The 14346-nt window shown below is 46.8% G+C and overlaps 6 non-coding genes and 22 pseudogenes across 6 annotated transcripts; all 28 read right to left on the bottom strand.

Moving 5' to 3' along the window:
* Nucleotides 1-5: 5 nt before the first annotated feature.
* LOC148245260 (5S ribosomal RNA) lies at nucleotides 6-124 on the bottom strand (annotated as a pseudogene).
* A 560-nt stretch (nucleotides 125-684) lies between these two features.
* Nucleotides 685-803, bottom strand: LOC148245259 (5S ribosomal RNA). The gene has a single exon (XR_015814472.1). It is a non-coding gene; the product is annotated as a 5S ribosomal RNA (ribosomal RNA).
* A 235-nt stretch (nucleotides 804-1038) lies between these two features.
* On the bottom strand, nucleotides 1039-1157 carry LOC148245258 (5S ribosomal RNA; annotated as a pseudogene).
* A 209-nt stretch (nucleotides 1158-1366) lies between these two features.
* LOC148245257 (5S ribosomal RNA) lies at nucleotides 1367-1485 on the bottom strand (annotated as a pseudogene).
* Nucleotides 1486-1689: 204 nt separating this feature from the next.
* On the bottom strand, nucleotides 1690-1808 carry LOC148245256 (5S ribosomal RNA; annotated as a pseudogene).
* Nucleotides 1809-2364: 556 nt separating this feature from the next.
* LOC148245255 (5S ribosomal RNA) lies at nucleotides 2365-2483 on the bottom strand (annotated as a pseudogene).
* Nucleotides 2484-3045: 562 nt separating this feature from the next.
* On the bottom strand, nucleotides 3046-3164 carry LOC148245254 (5S ribosomal RNA; annotated as a pseudogene).
* A 531-nt stretch (nucleotides 3165-3695) lies between these two features.
* On the bottom strand, nucleotides 3696-3813 carry LOC148245253 (5S ribosomal RNA; annotated as a pseudogene).
* Nucleotides 3814-4374: 561 nt separating this feature from the next.
* Nucleotides 4375-4493, bottom strand: LOC148245252 (5S ribosomal RNA). The gene has a single exon (XR_015814582.1). It is a non-coding gene; the product is annotated as a 5S ribosomal RNA (ribosomal RNA).
* Nucleotides 4494-4698: 205 nt separating this feature from the next.
* Nucleotides 4699-4817, bottom strand: LOC148245251 (5S ribosomal RNA; annotated as a pseudogene).
* A 563-nt stretch (nucleotides 4818-5380) lies between these two features.
* LOC148245250 (5S ribosomal RNA) lies at nucleotides 5381-5499 on the bottom strand (annotated as a pseudogene).
* A 560-nt stretch (nucleotides 5500-6059) lies between these two features.
* On the bottom strand, nucleotides 6060-6178 carry LOC148245249 (5S ribosomal RNA; annotated as a pseudogene).
* A 205-nt stretch (nucleotides 6179-6383) lies between these two features.
* Nucleotides 6384-6502, bottom strand: LOC148245248 (5S ribosomal RNA; annotated as a pseudogene).
* A 562-nt stretch (nucleotides 6503-7064) lies between these two features.
* LOC148245247 (5S ribosomal RNA) lies at nucleotides 7065-7183 on the bottom strand (annotated as a pseudogene).
* Nucleotides 7184-7742: 559 nt separating this feature from the next.
* LOC148245246 (5S ribosomal RNA) lies at nucleotides 7743-7861 on the bottom strand (annotated as a pseudogene).
* A 562-nt stretch (nucleotides 7862-8423) lies between these two features.
* Nucleotides 8424-8542, bottom strand: LOC148245245 (5S ribosomal RNA). The gene has a single exon (XR_015814968.1). It is a non-coding gene; the product is annotated as a 5S ribosomal RNA (ribosomal RNA).
* Nucleotides 8543-8751: 209 nt separating this feature from the next.
* LOC148245244 (5S ribosomal RNA) lies at nucleotides 8752-8870 on the bottom strand (annotated as a pseudogene).
* A 204-nt stretch (nucleotides 8871-9074) lies between these two features.
* LOC148245243 (5S ribosomal RNA) lies at nucleotides 9075-9193 on the bottom strand (annotated as a pseudogene).
* A 208-nt stretch (nucleotides 9194-9401) lies between these two features.
* Nucleotides 9402-9520, bottom strand: LOC148245242 (5S ribosomal RNA; annotated as a pseudogene).
* Nucleotides 9521-9724: 204 nt separating this feature from the next.
* LOC148245241 (5S ribosomal RNA) lies at nucleotides 9725-9842 on the bottom strand (annotated as a pseudogene).
* Nucleotides 9843-10399: 557 nt separating this feature from the next.
* On the bottom strand, nucleotides 10400-10518 carry LOC148245240 (5S ribosomal RNA; annotated as a pseudogene).
* Nucleotides 10519-10723: 205 nt separating this feature from the next.
* On the bottom strand, nucleotides 10724-10842 carry LOC148245239 (5S ribosomal RNA). Its single transcript, XR_015815828.1, has one exon. It is a non-coding gene; the product is annotated as a 5S ribosomal RNA (ribosomal RNA).
* A 561-nt stretch (nucleotides 10843-11403) lies between these two features.
* On the bottom strand, nucleotides 11404-11522 carry LOC148245238 (5S ribosomal RNA; annotated as a pseudogene).
* A 207-nt stretch (nucleotides 11523-11729) lies between these two features.
* On the bottom strand, nucleotides 11730-11848 carry LOC148245237 (5S ribosomal RNA; annotated as a pseudogene).
* A 204-nt stretch (nucleotides 11849-12052) lies between these two features.
* Nucleotides 12053-12170, bottom strand: LOC148245236 (5S ribosomal RNA; annotated as a pseudogene).
* A 561-nt stretch (nucleotides 12171-12731) lies between these two features.
* On the bottom strand, nucleotides 12732-12850 carry LOC148245235 (5S ribosomal RNA; annotated as a pseudogene).
* A 205-nt stretch (nucleotides 12851-13055) lies between these two features.
* LOC148245234 (5S ribosomal RNA) lies at nucleotides 13056-13174 on the bottom strand. The gene has a single exon (XR_015814900.1). It is a non-coding gene; the product is annotated as a 5S ribosomal RNA (ribosomal RNA).
* A 563-nt stretch (nucleotides 13175-13737) lies between these two features.
* LOC148245233 (5S ribosomal RNA) lies at nucleotides 13738-13856 on the bottom strand. The gene has a single exon (XR_015815482.1). It is a non-coding gene; the product is annotated as a 5S ribosomal RNA (ribosomal RNA).
* Between the last annotated feature and the right edge of the window lie 490 nt (nucleotides 13857-14346).

The following is a 14346-nucleotide window of genomic DNA, read 5'->3' as shown; positions in this document are numbered from 1 at the left end:
TTTAATTTGTGCGACACGAGGACTTCCCAGGAGGTCACCCATCCGAGTACTAGTCTCGCCCAAGCACCCTTAACAGCGGAGTTCTGATGGGATTCGGTGCATTAGTGCTGGTATGATCGCACCTGTTTAATTTTGCGCTGCAAATACATAAACTCATTCCCCTTTCTTCCCCCTCACATCATTTGTTTCCTTGTGCGTGCGCACTGCACCTCCCGTTCTCGTTCTAATATCAAGTAAAATGCTACAGCGCCATGACTCACATTTGCGAACAAACCTGAGGACCATAATACAAGTCGCGCGTAACGTCGAAAGAATCATCTGCAAAAAAATGGGTGCAACACGAGGACTTCACAAGAAAATGGGTGAAATATAAGGACTTCGCATGAGGTAACCCATGCTAGTACTACTCTCGCCCAAGCACCCTTACCTACGGAGTTCTGATAGAATCCGTTGCATTAGTGCTGGTATGATCGCACCTGTTTCATTTCGTGCTGAAAATACATACACTCCTTCTCGTTCCCTCCCCCTCCCATCAATTGTTTCCTTATGCGTTCACACTGCATCTCTCCTTCTCGTTCTAATATCGATTAAAAATGCCCCTCCTTCTTGACTCACATTTGCGTATAAACCAGCGGACCCAAGTTCCAGTCGCGCGTAACGTTGAACGACCCGTCTGAAAAAAAATTGGTGCGACACGAGGACTTCCCAGGAGATCACCCATCCGAGTACTACTCGCGCCCAAGCACACTTAACTGCGGAGTTCTGATGGGATCCGGTGCATTAGTGCTGGTATGATCGCACCCGTTTAATTTCGCGTTGCAAATACATAAACTCCTTCTCCTTTCTTCCCCCTCCCGTCATTTGTTTTCTTGTGCATGCGCACTGCACCAACCGTGCTCGTTCTAATATCAAGTAAAATGCTACGGTGCCGTGACTCACATTTGCGAATAAATCTGAGGACCATAATTCAAGTCGCGCGTATCGTCAAAAGAATAATCTGCAAAAAAATGGGTGCAACACGAGGACTTCCTAAGAAAATGGGTGAAATATAAGGACTTCGCTGGAGGTCACCCATCCGAGTACTACTCTCGCCCAAGCACACTTAACTGCGGAATTCTGATGGGATCCGGTGCATTAGTGCTGGTATGATCGCACCTGTTTAATTTCAAGCTGCAAATACATAAACTCCTTCTCCTTTCTTCCCCCTCCCGTCATTTGTTTCCTTGTGCGTGCGCACTGCACCTCTCGTTCTCGTTCAAATATCAAGTAAAATGCCACGGTGCCGTGACTCACATTTACGAATAAATCTGCGGACCATAATTAAAGTCGCGCGCAACGTTGAACGGCACATCTGAAAAAAAGAAAATGGGTGCAACACGAGAACATCCCAGGAGGTAACCCATCATTATACTACTTTCGCCAAAGCACACTTAACTGCGGAGTTCTGATGGGATCCGGTGCATTTGTGCTGGTGTGACCGCACCTGTTTAATTTCGTGCTGAAAATACATACACTCCTTCTTCCCTCCCCCCCTCCCATCATTTGTTTCCTTGTGCGTTCACACTTCACCTCTCATTCTTGTTCTAATATCGATTAAAATGCCCCTGCTTCTTGACTCACATTTGCGTATAAACCAGCGGACCCTAGTTCCAGACGCGGGTAACGTCGAACGACCCGTTTAAAAAAAAATTGGTGCGACACGAGGACTTCCTAGGAGGTCACCCATCCGAGTACTAATCTCGCCCGAGCACACTTCACTGCGGAGTTCTGATGGGATCCGGTGCATTAGTGCTGGTATGATCGAACCTGTTTAATTTCGTGCTGCAAATACATAAACTCATTTTCCTTTCTTCCCCCTCCCGTCATTTTTTTCCTTGTGCGTGCGCACTGCACCTCCCGTTCTCGTTCTAATATCAAGTAAAATGCTACAGCGCTGTGACTTACATTTGCGAATAAGCCTGAGGACCATAATTCAAGTTGCGCGTAATGTCGAAAGAATCATCTTCAAAAAAATGGGTGCAACACGAGGACTTCACAAGAAAATGGGTAAAATATAAGGACTTCGCAGGAGGTAACCCATGCTAGTACTACTCTCGCCCAAGCACCCTTACCTACGGAGTTCTGATAGAATCCGTTGCATTAGTGCTGGCATGATCGCACCTGTTTCATTTCGTGCTGAAAATACATACACTCCTCCTTCCCTCCCCCTCCCATCAATTGTTCCCTTGTGCGTTCACACTGCACCTCTCCTTCTCGTTCTAATATCGATTAAAATGCCCCTGCTTCTTGACTCACATTTGCGTATAAACCAGCGGACCTTAATTCCAGTCGCGCGTAGCGTCGAACGACCCGTCTGAAAAAAAATTGGTGCGATACGAGGACTTCCCAAGAGGTCACCCATCTGAGTACTACTCTCGCACAAGCACACTTAACTGCGGAGTTCTGATGGCATCCGGTGTATTAGTGCTGGTATGATCGCACCTGTTTAATTTCGCGCTGCAAATACATAAACTCCTTCTCCTTTCTTCCCCCTGCCGTCATTTGTTTCCTTGTGCGTGCGCACTGCACCTACCGTGCTCGTTCTAATATCAAGTAAAATGCTACGGTGCCGTGACTCACATTTGCGAATAAACCTGAGGACCATAGTTCCAGTCGCGCGTATCGTCGAAAGAATCATCTGCAAAAAAATGGGAGCAACACGAGGACTTCCTAAGAAAATGGGTGAAATATAAGGACTTCGCAGGAGGTCACCCATCCTAGTGCTACTCTCGCCCAAGCACCCTTAACTCTCGGAGTTCTGATAGAATCCGTTGCATTGGTGCTGGTATGATTGCTCATGTTTCATTCTGCGCTGCAAATACATACACTTTTTCTCCCTCCATCCCCCCTCCCGTCATTTGTTTCCTTGTGCGTGCACTCTGCATCTCTCATTCTCGTTCTAATATCGATTAAAATGCCCATGCTTCTTGACACACATTTGCGTATAAACCAGTGAACCCAGGTTCCAGTCGCGCGTAACGTCGAACGACCCTTCTAAAAAAAAAATTAGTGCGACAAGAGGACTTCCCAGGGGGTAACACATCCGAGTACTAATTTCGCCCAAGCACACTTAACTGCGGAGTTCTGACGGGATCCGGTGCATTAGTGCTGGCATGATCACACATGTTTAACTTCGCGCTGCAAATACATAAACTCCTTTTCCTTTCTTCCCCCTCCCGTCATTTGTTTCCTTGTGCGTGCGCACTGAACCTCTCGTTCTTGTTCAGGTATCAAGAAAAATGCCACGGCGCCGTGACTCACATTTGCGAATAAATCTGCGGACCATAATTAGAGTCGCGCGTAACGTCGAACGGCACATCTAAAAAAAAAAAATGGGTGCAACACGAGAACTTCCCAGGAGGTAACCCATCATTGTACTACTTTCGCCAAAGCACACTTAACTGCGGAGTTATGATGGGATACGTTGCATTTGTGCTGGTGTGACCGCACCTGTTTAATTTCGTGCTGAAAATACATACAATCCTTCTTCCTTCCCGCCCTCCCATCATTTGTTTCCTTTTGCGTCCACATTGCACCTCTCCTTCTCGTTCTAATATCGATTAAAATGCCCCTGATTCTTGACTCACATTTGCGTATAAACCAGCGGACCATAGTTCCAGTCGCGCGTAACGTCGAACGACCTATCTGAAAAAAAATTATTGCGATACGAGGACTTCTCAAGAGGTCACCCATCCGAGTACTACTCTCACCCAAGCACACTTAACTGCAGAGTTCTGATGGGATCCAGTGCATTAGTGCTGGTATGATGCCACTTGTTTAATTTTGCGCTTCAAATACATACACTCCTAATCTTTTCTTCCTCCTCCCGTCATTTGTTTCCTTGTGCGTGCGCACTGCACCTCCCGTACTCGTTCTAATATCAAGTAAGATGCCACGGCGCCGTGACTCACATTTGCGAATAAACCTGCGGACCATAAATCAAGTCGCGCGTAACGTCGAAAGAATCATCTGCAGAAAGATGAGTGCAACACGAGGACCTCCCAAGAAGATGGGTGAAATATAAGGACTTCGCAGGAGGTCACGCATCTGAGTACTTTTCTCTCCCAAACACCCTTAACTGCGGAGTTCTGATAGAATCCGTTGCATTAGTGCTGGTATGATCCCTCATGTTTCATTCTGCACTACAGATACATACACTCTTTCTCCTTCCATCCCCCCTCCCGTCATTTGTTTCCTTGTGCGTGCACTCGGCATCTCTATTTCTCGTTCTAATATCAAGTAATATGCCCCGGCACCGTGACTCACCTTTGCAAATGAACCAGCGGTCTATAATTCCATTCGCGCGCAACGTCGAACAACCCATCAGAAAAAATATAGGTGCAACACGAGGGCTTCCCAAGTGGTCACCCATCCGAGTACTACTCTCGCCCAAGCACACTTAACTGCGGAGTTCTGATGGGATCCGGAGCTTTAGTGCTGGTATGATCGCACCTGTTTAATTTCGCGCTGCAAATACATTCACTCCTTCTCCTTTCTTCCCCCTCCCGTCATTTGTTTCTTTGTGCGTTCACACTTCACCTCTCATTCTCGTTCTAATATCGATTAAAATGCCCCTGCTTCTTGACTCACATTTGCGTATAAACCAGCGGACCCTAGTTCCAGACGCGCGCAACGTCGAACGACCCGTCTGAAAAAAAATTGGTGCGACACGAGGATTTCCCAGGAGGTCACCCATCCGAGTACTAATCTCGCCCAAGCACACTTCACTGCGGAGTTCTGATGGGATCCGATGCATTAATGCTGGTATGATCGCAACTGTTTAATTTTGCGCTACAAATACATAAACTCATTCCCCTTTTTTCCCCCTCCCGTCATTTGTTTTTTTGTCCGTGCGCACTGCACCTCTCGTTCTCGTTCAAATATCAAGTAAAATGCCACGGCGCCGTGACTCACATTTGCGAATAAATCTGCGGACTATAATTAAAGTCGCGCGTAACGTCGAACGGCACATCTGAAAAAAAGAAAATGGGTGCAACACGAGGACTTCGCAAGAAAATTGGTGAAATATAAGGACTTCGCAGGAGGTAACCCATGCTAGTACTACTCTCGCCCAAGCACCCTTACCTACGGAGTTCTGATAGAATCCGTTGCATTAGTGCTGGTATGATCGCACCTGTTTCATTTCGTGCTGAAAATACATACACTCCTTCTCCTTCCCTCCCCCTCCCATCAATTGTTTCCTTGTGCGTTCACACTGCACCTCTCCATCTCGTTCTAATATCGATTAAAATGCCCCTGCTTCTTGATTCACATTTGCGTATAAACCAGCGGACCCTAGTTCAAGTCGCGTGTAACGTCGAACGACCCGTCTGAAAATAAATTTGTGCGACACAAGGACTTCCCAGGAGGTCACCCACCCGAGTACTACTCTCGCCCAAGCACACTTAACTGCGGAGTTCTGATGGGATCCAGTGCATTAGTGCTGGTATGATCGCACCCTTTTAATTCCGCGCTGCAAATACATAAACTCCTTCTCCTTTCTTCCCCCTCCCGTCATTTGTTTTCTTGTGCATTCGCACTGCACCTCCTGTGCTCGTTATAATATCAAGTAAAATGCCACGGCGCCGTGACTCAAATTTGTAAATAAACCTGCGGACCATAAATCAAGTCGCGCGTAACGTCGAAAGAGTCATCTGCAAAAGGATGGGTGCAACAGGAGGACCTCCCAAGAAATTGGGTGAAATATAAGGACTTCGAAGGAGGTCACCCATCCGAGTACTTTTCTCGCCCAAGCACCCTTAACTGCGGAGTTCTGATAGAATCCGTTGCATTAGTGCTGGTATGATCCCTCATGTTTCATTCTGCACTGCGAATACATACACACTTTCTCCTTCCATCCCCCCTCCCGTCATTTGTTTCCTTGTGCGTGCAATCTGCATCTCTCTTTCTCGTTCTAATATCAAGTAATATGCCCCGGCACCGTGACTCACCTTTGCAAATGAACCAGCGGATTATAATTCCATTCGCGCGTAACGTCGAAAAACCCATCCGAAAAAAAATAGGTGCAACACGAGGGCTTCCCAGGTGGTCACCCATCCGAGGACTACCCTCGCCCAAGCACACTTAACTGCGGAGTTTTGATGGGATTCGGGGCTTTAGTGCTGGTATGATCACACCTGTTTAATTTCGCGCTGCAAATAGATACACTCCTTCTCCTTTCTTCCCCCTCCCGTAATTTGTTTCCTTGTGCGTTCACACTTCACCTCTCATTCTCGTTCTAATATCGATTAAAATGCCCCTGCTTCTTGACTCACATTTGCGTATAAACCAGCGGACCCTAGTTCCAGAAGTGCGTAACGTCGAACGACCCGTTTAAAAAAAAATTGGTGCGACACGAGGACTTCCTAGGAGGTCACCCATCCGAGTACTAATCTCGCCCAAGAGCACTTAACTGCGGAGTTCTGATGGGATCTGGTGCATAAGAGCTGTTATGATCGCGCCTGTATAATTTCGCGCTGCAAATACATAAACTCATTCTCCTTTCTTCCCCCTCCCTCTATTTGTTTCCTTGTGCGTGCGCACTGCACCTCCCGTGCTCGTTCTAATATCAAGTAAAATGCTACGGCGCCGTGACTCACATTTGCGAATAAACCTGAGGACCATAATACAAGTCGCGCGTAACGTCGAAAGAATCATCTGCAAAAAAATGGGTGGAACACGAGGACTTCCTAAGAAAATGCGTGAAATACAAGGACTTCGCAAGAGGTCACCCATCCTAGTGCTACTCTCGCCCAAGCACCCTTAACTTGCGGAGTTCTGATAGAATCTGTTGCATTGGTGCTGGTATGATTGCTCATGTTTCATTCTGCACATTAAATACATACACTTTTTCTCCCTCCATCCCCCCTCCCGTCATTTGTTTCCTTGTGCGTGCACTCTGCATCTCTCCTTCTCGTTCTAATATCGATTAAAATACCCCTGCTTCTTGACTCACATTTGCGTATAAACCAGTGGACCCTAGTTCCAGTCGCGCGTAACGTCGAACGACCCGTCTGAAAAAAAAATTAGTGCGACACGAGGACTTCCCAAGAGGTCACCCATCAGAGTACTACTCTCGCCCAAGCACACTTAGCTGCGGAGTTCTGATGGGAACCGGTGCAATAGTGCTGGTATGATCGCACCCGTTTAATTTTGCGCTATAATTACATAAACTCATTCCCCTTTCTTCCCCCTCCCGTCATTTGTTTCCTTGTGCGTGCGCACTGTACCTCTCGTTCTCGTTCTAATATCAAGTAAAATGCCACGGCGCCGTGACTCACATTTGCGAATAAACCTGAGGACCATAATTCAAGTCGCGCGTAACGTCGAAAGAATCATCTGCAAAAAAATGGGTACAACACAAGGACTTCACAAGAAAATGGGTGAAATATAAGGACTTCGCAGGAGGTAACCCATGCTAGTACTACTCTCGCCCAAGCACCCTTACCTACGGAGTTCTGATAGAATCCGTTGCATTAGGGCTGGTATGATCGCACCTGTTTCATTTCTTGCTGAAAATACATACACTCCTTCTCCTTCCCTCCCCCTCCCATCAATTGTTCCCTTGTGCGTTCACACTGCACGTCTCCTTCTTGTTCTAATATCGATTAAAATACCCCTGCTTCTTAACTCACATTTGCGTATAAACCAGCGGACCCTAGTTCCAGTCACGCGTAACGTCGAAAGACCAGTCCGAAAAAAAATTGGTGCGACACGAGGACTTCCCAAGAGTTCACCAATCCGAGTACTACTCTCGCCAAAGCACACTTAACTGCGGAGTTCTGACGGGATCCGGTGCATTAGTGCTGGTATGATCGCACCCGTTTAATTCCGCTCTGCAAATACATAAACTCCTTCTCCTTTCTTCCCCCTCCCGTCATTTGTTTCCTTGTGCGTGCGCACTGCACCTCCCGTGCTCGTTTCAATATAAAGTAAAATGCTACGGTGCCGTGACTCACATTTGCGAATAAACCTGAGGACCATAGTTCCAGTCGCGCGTATCGTCGAAAAAATCATCTACAAAAAAATGGGTGGAACACGAGGACTTCCTAAGAAAATGGGTGAAATATAAGGAGTTCGCAGGAGGTCACCCATCCTAGTGCTACTCTCGCCCAAGCACCCTTAACTTGCAGAGTTCTGATAGAATCCGTTGCATTGGTGCTGGTATGATTGCTCATGTTTCATTCTGCGCTGCAAATACATACACTTTTTCTCCCTCCATCCTCCCTCCCGTCATTTGTTTCCTTGTGCGTGCACTCTGCATCTCTCATTCTCGTTCTAATATCGATTAAAATGCCCATGCTTCTTGACTCACATTTGCGTATAAACCAGTGGACCCTAGTTCCAGTCGCGCGTAACGTCGAACGACCCGTCTGAAAAAAAAATTAGTGCGACACGAGGACTCCCCAAGAGGTCACCCATCCGAGTACTACTCTCGCCCAAGCACACTTAACTACGGAGTTCTGATGGGATCCGGTGCATTAGTGCTGGTATGATCGCACCTGTTTAATTTTGCGCTGCAAATACATAAACTCCTTCTCCTTTCTTCCCCCACCCGTTATTTGTTTCATTGTGCGTGCACACTGCACCTCTCGTTCTCATTCAAATATCAAGTAAAATGCCACGACACCGTGACTCACATTTGTGATTAAATCTGCGGACCATAATTAAAGTCGCGCATAACGTTGAACAGCACATCTGAAAAAAAGAAAATGGGTGCAACACGAGAACTTCCCACGAGGTAACCCATCATTATAATACTTTCGCCAAAGCACACTTAACTGCGGAGTTTTGATGGGATCCGGTGCATTTGTGCTGGTATGATCGCACTTGTTTAATTTCGCGCTGCAAATACATACACTCCTTCTTCCCTCCCCCCCTCCCACCATTTGTTTCCTTGTGCGTTCACACTGCACCTCTCCTTCTCGTTCTAATATCGATTAAAATGCCCCTGATTCTTGACTCACATTTGCATATAAACTAGCGGACCATAGTTCCAGTCGCTCGTAACGTCGAATGACTCATCTGAAAAAAAATTGTTGCGATACGAGGACTTCCCAAGAGGTCACCCATCCGAGTACTACTCGGACCCAAGCACACTTAACTGCGGAGTTCTAATGGGATCCGGTGCATTAGTGCTGGTATGATCGCACCTGTTTAATTTTGCGTTGCAAATACATAAACTCCTTCTCCTTTCTTCCCCTTCCCGTCATTTGTTTCCTTGTGTGTGCGCACTGCACCTCTCGTTCTCGTTCAAATATCAAGTAAAATGCCACGGCGCTGTGACTCGCATTTGCGAATAAATCTGCGGACCATAATTAAAGTCGTGCGTAACGTCGAATGGCAAATCTGAAAAAAAAAAATGGGTGCAACACGAGAACTTCCCAGGAGGTAACCCATCATTGTACTACTTTCGCCAAAGCACACTTAACTGCGGAGTTCTGATGGGATCCGGTGCATTAGTGCTGGTGTGACCGCACCTGTTTAATTTCGTGCTGAAAATACATACACTCCTTCTTCCCTCCCCCCCTCCCATCATTTGTTTCCTTGTGCGTTCACACTGCACCTCTCATTCTCGTTCGAATATCGATTAAAATGCCCCAGATTCTTGACTCAAATTTGCGTATAAACCAGCGGACCATAGTTCCAGTCACGCGTAACGTCGAACGACCCATCTGAAAAAAAATTATTGCTATACGAGGACTTCCCAAGAGGTCACCCATCCGAGTACTACTCTCGCCCAAACACCCTTAACTGCAGAGTTCTGATGGGATCCAGTGCATTAGTGCTGGTATGATGCCACTTGTTTAATTTTGCGCTTCAAATACATACACTCATTCTCTTTTCATCCTCCTCCCGTCATTTGTTTCCTTGTGCATGCGCACTGCACCTCCCGTACTCGTTCTAATATCAAGTAAAATGCCACGGCGCCGTGACTCACATTTGCGAATAAACCTGCATACCATAAATCAAGTCGCGGTAACGTCGAAAGAATCATCTGCAAAAAGATCGGTGCAACACGAGGACCTCCCAAGAAAATGGGTGAAATATAAGGACTTCGCAGGAGGTCACCCATCCAAGTACTTTTCTCGCCCAAGAACCCTTAACTGCGGAGTTCTGATAGAATCCGTTGCATTAGTGCTGGTATGATCCCTCATGTTTCATTCTGCACTGCAAATACATACACTCTTTCTCATTCCATCCCCCCTCCCATCATTTGTTTCCTTGTGCGTGCACTCTGCATCTCTATTTCTCGTTCTAATATCAAGTAATATGCCCCGGCACCGTGACTCACCTCTGCAAATGAACCAGCGGTTTATACCATTCGCGCGTAACGTCGAACAACCCATCCGAAAAAAAATAGGTACAACACGAGGGCTTCCCAAGTGGTCAACCATCCGAGTACTACTCTCGCCCAAGCAGACTTAACTGCGGAGTTTTGATGGGATCCGGGGCTTTAGTGCTGGTATGATCGCACATGTTTAATTTTGCGCTGCAAATACATACACTCCTTCTCCTTTCTTCCCCCTCCCGTCATTTGTTTCCTTGTGCGTTCACACTTCACCTCTCATTCTCGTTCTAATATCGATTAAAATGCCCCTGCTTCTTGACTCACATTTGCGTATAAACCAGCGGACCCTAGTTCCAGACGCGCGCAACGTCGAACGACCTGTCTGAAAAAAAATTGGTGCGACACGAGGACTTCCCAGGAGGTCACCCATCCGAGTACTAATCTCGCCCAAGCACACTTCACTGCGGAGTTCTGATGGGATCCGGTGTATTAGTGCTGGTATGATCGCACCTGTTTAATTTCGCGCTGCAAATACATATACTCCTTCTCCTTTTTTCCCCCTGCCGTCATTTGTTTCCTTGTGCGTGCGCACTGCACCTACCGTGCTCGTTCTAATATCAAGTAAAATCCTACGGTGCCGTGACTCACATTTGCGAATAAACCTGAGGACCATAGTTCCAGTCGCGCGTATCGTCGAAAGAATCATCTGCAAAAAAATGGGTGCAACCCGAGGACTTCCTAAGAAAATGGGTGAAATATAAGGACTTCGCAGGAGGTCACCCATCCTAGTGCTACTCTCGCCCAAGCACCCTTAACTTGCGGAGTTCTGATAGAATCCCTTGCATTGGTGCTGGTATGATTGCTCATGTTTCATTCTGCGCTGCAAATACATACACTTTTTCTCCCTCCATCCCCCCTCCCGTCATTTGTTTCCTTGTGCGTGCACTCTGCATCTCTCATTCTCGTTCTAATATCGATTAAAATGCCCTTGCTTCTTGATTCACATTTGCGTATAAACCAGTGGACCCAGGTTCCAGTCGCGCGTAACGTCGAACGACCCGTCTAAAAAAAAATTAGTGCGACACGAGGACTTCCTAGGAGGTCACCCATCCGAGTACTACTCTCGCCCAAGCACACTTAACTGCGGAGTTCTGACGGGATTCGGTGCATTAGTGCTGGTATGATCGCACCTGTTTAATTTCGCGCTGCAAATACATAAACTCCTTCTCCTTTCTTCCCCCTCCCGTTATTTGTTTCCTTGTGCATGCGCACTGAACCTCTCATTCTCGTTCAAATATCAAGAAAAAAGCCACGGCGCCGTGACTCACATTTGCGAATAAATCTGCGGACCATAATTAGAGTCGCGCGTAACGTCGAACGGCACAACTGAAAAAAAAAATGGGTGCAACACGAGAACTTCCCAGGAGGTAACCCATCATTGTACTACTTTCGCCAAAGCACAATTAACTGCGGAGTTCTGATGGGATCCGGTGCATTTGTGCTGGTGTGACCGCACCTGTTTAATTTCGTGCTGAAAATACATACACTCCTTCTTCCCTCCCGCCCTCCCATCATTTGTTTCCTTTTGCGTTCACATTGCACCTCTCATTCTCGTTCTAATATCGATTAAAATGCCCCTGATTCTTGATTCACATTTGCGTATAAACCAACGGACCATAGTTCCGAACGCGCGTAATGTCGAACGACCTATATGAAAAAAAATTGTTGCGATACGAGGACTTCTCAACAGGTCACCCATCCGAGTACTACTCTCGCCCAAGCACGCTTAACTGCAGAGTTCTGATGGGATCCAGTGCATTAGTGCTGGTATGATGCCACTTGTTTAATTTTGCGCTTTAAATACATACACTCCTAATCTTTTCTTCCTCCTCCCGTCATTTGTTTCCTTGTGCGTGCGCACTGCACCTCCCGTACTCGTTCTAATATCAAGTAAAATGTCACGGCGCCGTGACTCACATTTGCGAATAAACCTACGGACCATAAATCAAGTCGCGCGTAACGTCGAAAGAATCATCTGCAGAAAGATGGGTGCAACACGAGGACCTCCCAAGAAGATGGGTGAAATATAAGGACTTCGCAGGAGGTCACGCATCCGAGTACTTTTCTCGCCCAAACACCCTTAACTGCGGAGTTCTGATAGAATCCGTTGCATTAGTGCTGGTATGATCCCTCATGTTTCATTCTGCACTACAGATACATACACTCTTTCTCCTTCCATCCCCCCTCCCATCATTTGTTTCCTTGTGCGTGCACTCTGCATCTCTATTTCTCGTTCTAATATCAAGTAATATGTCTCGGCACCGTGACTCACCTTTGCAAATGAACCTGCGGTTTATAATTCCATTCGCGCGTAACGTCGAACAACCCATCCGAAAAAAAATAGGTGCAACACGAGGGCTTCCCAAGTGGTCACCCATCCGAGTACTACTCTCGCCCAAGCACACTTAACTGCGGAGTTCTGATGGGATACGGAGCTTTAGTGCTAGTATGATCGCACCTGTTTAATTTCGCGCTGCAAATACATACACTCCTTCTCCTTTCTTCCCCCTCCCGTCATTTGTTTCTTTGTGCGTTCACACTTCACCTCTCATTCTCGTTCTAATATCGATTAAAATGCCCCTGCTTCTTGACTCACATTTGCGTATAAACCAGCGGACCCTAGTTCCAGACGCGCGTAACGTCGAACGACCCGTCTGAAAAAAAATTGGTGCGACACGAGGACTTCCCAGGAGGTCACCCATCCGAGTACTAATCTCGCCCAAGCACACTTCACTGCGGAGTTCTGATGGGATCCGGTGCATTAGTGCTGGTATGATCGCAACTGTTTAATTTTGCGCTACAAATACATAAACTCATTCCCCTTTCTTCCCCCTCCCGTCATTTGTTTTTTTGTGCGTGCGCACTGCACCTCTCGTTCTCGTTCAAATATCAAGTAAAATGCCACGGCGCCGTGACTCCCATTTGCGAATAAATCTGCGGACCATAATTAAAGTCGCGCATAACGTCGAACGGCACATCTGAAAAAAAAAAAATGGGTGCAACACGAGGACTTCACAAGAAAATTGGTGAAATATAAGGACTTCGCAGGAGGTAACCCATGCTAGTACTACTCTCGTCCAAGCACCCTTACCTACGGAGTTCTGATAGAATCCGTTGCATTAGTGCTGGTATGATCGCACCTGTTTCATTTCGTGCTGAAAATACATATACTCCTTCTCCTTCCCTCCCCCTCCCATCAATTGTTTCCTTGTGCGTTCACACTGCACCTCTCCTTCTCGTTCTAATATCGATTAAAATGCCTATGCTTCTTGATTCACATTTGCGTATAAACCAGCGGACCCTAGTTCAAGTCGCGCGTAACGTCGAACGACCCGTCTGAAAATAAATTTGTGCGACACAAAGACTTCCCAGGAGGTCACCCACCCGAGTACTACTCTCGCCCAAGCACACTTAACTGCGGAGTTCTGATGGGATCCGGTGCATTAGTGCTGGTATGATCGCACCCTTTTAATTCCGCGCTGCAAATACATACACTCCTTCTCCTTTCTTCCCCCTCCCGTAATTTGTTTCCTTGTGCGTTCACACTTCACCTCTCATTCTCGTTCTAATATCGATTAAAATGCCCCTGCTTCTTGACTCACATTTGCGTATAAACTAGGGGACCCTAGTTCCAGACGCGCGTAACGTCGAACGACCTGTCTGAAAAAAAATTGGTGCGACACGAGGATTTCACAAGAAAATGGGTGAAATATAAGGACTTCGCAGGAGGTAACCCATGCTAGTACTACTCTCGCCCAAGCACCCTTACCTACGGAGTTCTGATAGAATCCGTTGCATTAGTGCTGGTATGATTGCACCTGTTTCATTTCGTGCTGATTTATGGTCCGCAGGTTTATTCGCAAATGTGAGTCACGGCGCCGTGGCATTTTACTTGATATTAGAACGAGTACAGGAGGTGCAGTGCGCACGCACAAGGAAACAAATGACGGGATGAG

Source organism: Carica papaya, chromosome 8, assembly GCF_054855325.1.
Source record: "Carica papaya isolate Zhongbai chromosome 8, ASM5485532v1, whole genome shotgun sequence".
NCBI lineage: Eukaryota > Viridiplantae > Streptophyta > Magnoliopsida > Brassicales > Caricaceae > Carica > Carica papaya.
Note: the sequence above shows the minus strand (reverse complement) of the source record. Positions and strands in the feature narration are given on the sequence as shown.